Source organism: Austrofundulus limnaeus, unplaced genomic scaffold (genome assembly GCF_001266775.1).
Source record: "Austrofundulus limnaeus strain Quisiro unplaced genomic scaffold, Austrofundulus_limnaeus-1.0 Scaffold771, whole genome shotgun sequence".
Taxonomy (NCBI): Eukaryota; Metazoa; Chordata; class Actinopteri; order Cyprinodontiformes; family Rivulidae; genus Austrofundulus; species Austrofundulus limnaeus.
The window spans coordinates 77,203-80,600 of NW_013953173.1; positions in this window are offsets into that span (position 1 = coordinate 77,203).

Below are 3,398 nucleotides of genomic sequence, written 5' to 3' on the forward strand. Positions count from 1 at the left end.
GAGGGGGCTCCATCCAAAGAGGGGGTGTCTGGACATGCAAAAATGCTTATAACTCAGAAACTATTAAACATAGGAGCTTCAGATTTCTTTTGTTGTTTAGCTCTGATGAAGCTCTATCCATCAGGCCCACCAATCAGTGCCCTCCCAGACCCCCATTTATTTGAAAAAGGGGTATCTAAACATACAAAAATGGTTGTTGCTCAAAAACTATTAAACATAGGAGCTTCAGATTTTCTTTTTTGTTGTTTAGCTCTGATGAAGCTCTATCCATCAGGCCCACCAATCAGTGCCCTCCCAGACCCCCATTTATTTGAAAAAGGGGTATCTAAACATACAAAAATGGTTGTTGCTCAAAAACTATTAAACATAGGAGCTTCAGATTTTCTTTTTTGTTGTTTAGCTCTGATGAAGCTCTATCCATCAGGCCCACCAATCAGTGCCCCCCCCCAAGACCCCCAATTCATCTGAAAAAGGTGTTTTCGTACTGTTTTTTTTTTTTCAGTGATTTTTCGTCAATCGTAGAACAAAAATGGCTGCACCAATCAACATGAAATTTGGTAGTGCTGTAGATGAGTCTGACCTAAGCTGCACCAGCCAGCAGTTTTATGATAGACCCCATATTTGAGGAGGGAGCTCCTTTCAAAGAGTGGGTGTCAGGACATGCAAAAATCAGTGCCCCCCAACCCCCGGACCGCCAATTTATCTGAAAAAGGGTTATCTGGATGTACAAAAATGGTTATAGCTCAAAATCTATTAAACGCAGGAGCTTCAGATATCTTTGGTTATTTAGCTCTGATGAGGGGCTATCCATCAGGTTCAACGCCCACCCCAAAAAAAAAGACCCCCACCCAAAGCACTACAATTTTGGGATGCACCTAGTAGCATGACATTTATTAGGAATAAAGACTTCTGAGTTCTGATGCATTTGTGCATGCGGGGGTCATTATGTTACCGCTCTTCGTTATCTAGTTCAGAAGAAATGAACTCATTTTAAAAGTTGATTTTCAGTATTTTATTCTTAGTTGTTTCTTATAGTAAATTAGTAAATTATTGTAAATAAATTGCACTCAATTATGTGACTATTGTTGGTTTTCTATAAGAAACAGTGAAAATATTTGTGTCTGCGAGACGTTTTGTGAACAAATTTGAATTTCTTATTAAACTAAACAAATCTGACTCATCCTGTATATATATAAAACTAAAACACTACAGCTTTGAGGAGTGGTAATTTGTCATGAAGCCTAACCATAAATTCCATCTGGAAGACTCTCTCCACCCTAACCTGCGTCATCCGGTTGTTGCATCATGTGATGTGCTTCTGCTGCAGCTTATCAGCATTGGACAAGTCTCCAGATATAAAGTCCTCCATCCATGGCTCCTCCTGCCCACCAGCTAAACTTCAATCCATCTCCTCCCCTTCTCCACCCTCATTCTCTCGACTCTTACACACCTGGACCAGCCCTTCTGCTTTTCTCTTTTTTCCCTTTCCTGTCCACCAATCCAGCCAATTGAGGCAGATGGCCGCCTGCCCTGAGCCTGGTTCTGCTGGAGGTTTTTTCCTGTTAAAAGGGAGTTTTTCCTCTCCGCTGTCGCTATGTGCTGCTCAGGATGGGAGTCTGTCGAAAAGATTTATCAGAATCTGCTGGCTTCCTAAGGCAGTTTTTTTATTTATTTATTTTTTGTGCCCTGGGACAACATATGTCATGGAGCTACATAAATAAACTAAATGTATTCTAAATGTAACTAAATTAATTATTTGGCCTCCACCACCAGTGTCCAGGCCTCGGGGGAAAACATCTCTATTCCTCATCTGAAGCTGCTCATCCAAGTTTATTGCAACTCACAGCACACACGTCTTCTGCCGGGGTCTGAGCGCCAAAACTTTAAATGTATTAATGTCAAATAAAACTCTCTAATCACCTTTTCTCTGTGTGAATCTTTCCAGGTTGAATTAAATCTACCTTCTTAATGTAAAACATAACTGATAGCAGCAGTAGTGCAGATTAACTTAAGCTGCACTACTGCTGCTATCAGTAGTAGTAGTAGTAGTAGTAGGGCTGTACGATCTGAGCCACCCACACTGAAATTTATGTTCTCCTCTTGACCAAAAGTTTCTTTCTGTCGTCTTTTTGACTTTGCAGAAACCGGACTCTGCAGCTGGATGTCGACCCGACTCAGTCAGATTTGGTGTGTGATAGAGAAATTAGGTTACAGTTTGCTTTTAGGACATATCACTAACCCCCATGACCCCTGGCTTGGATCCTGCTCCCCCTTCAGCATCAGCAGAATCATTTGCTCCTCTATGATGGCCTACAGGACTCTGATGTCGATGTCAAGGAGCATGAGCTGCCTGGAGAAGCTTTCACATGGTGGCAACCTTCAAACTGTATTTTTTTCCTCAATTGTCCTCAAACTCTGTAATGACCATCCTTGTTGGTGTCATTCCTGTTCTATGGCAGCAGATAAGCTGGCAACCTCTTCCGAGTTGATGGTGATTTTTTTTAACCTTTGGTTGGTTGTTTGTAAACAAAACAGTGGTTTAAACCTAAAAGATTGTTAAGTTGCCCTAAAATTTGTTTTTATATTGATGATCAAGGTTTAAAATGACTGTGAGAATGTCCAACTGTAGCGACATTAAGATCTCTCTTGCCTAAAAAACACTGGGTTTACAGCGCAGGTTTCTGACCTGTTGTTCCAAACTTCAGTGTAGATATTATTTACGTGTTTAGTTTTTTCATGGTCATTAACAACACAGTTGGATTTATTATGATCATCATTCCTAATAAAAGATTTAACAAAACAATCACAGGTGAAAACGTTATTAACTAATTGTTGTTTGATGATTCGATACAAGTATAGCTTGATGCATAATTAAACTTTGTTATAATAAAAAAAAGTCTAATTGTTGCTAATTAAACTTAGTAGACCAAATCTGTTTTTTATGAGACGGAAAAATACAACGAATGATTTTCCTCAGAAAATGTGCAGAAAATTTTAACATTTGTGTTGATTTTGATTCAGGAAAATAATGTCTGCTCCATTCATCAAAAAGAAAAAAATTGTATAGGTCTTCTGGATGGGTTCTTCTCTAATGAAATGTCTCGTCTCTTCTCCAAGAGACTTCTTCAGTATGGGAGTTTCAGGCAAAATTCAGGCTTTTAAGCCCTGCCTCCATGTGACTGATACTCACATCACATGGCTATCATTGACACCTAATTAACACTTATTGTTAACGGGGTGGAGTGATACTGGCAATGGCCGCGCTGTAGGAGGGGGACAACTGAAAACGAGGCCTCCACCTCTGTTCAAAAGAATGTCCCAACACAGACGAGCTACATCTAATGGCCAGAACTCTGCAGTTTTCACTCATTTACAGGCCAGCGGTCACTCTTTCAGAG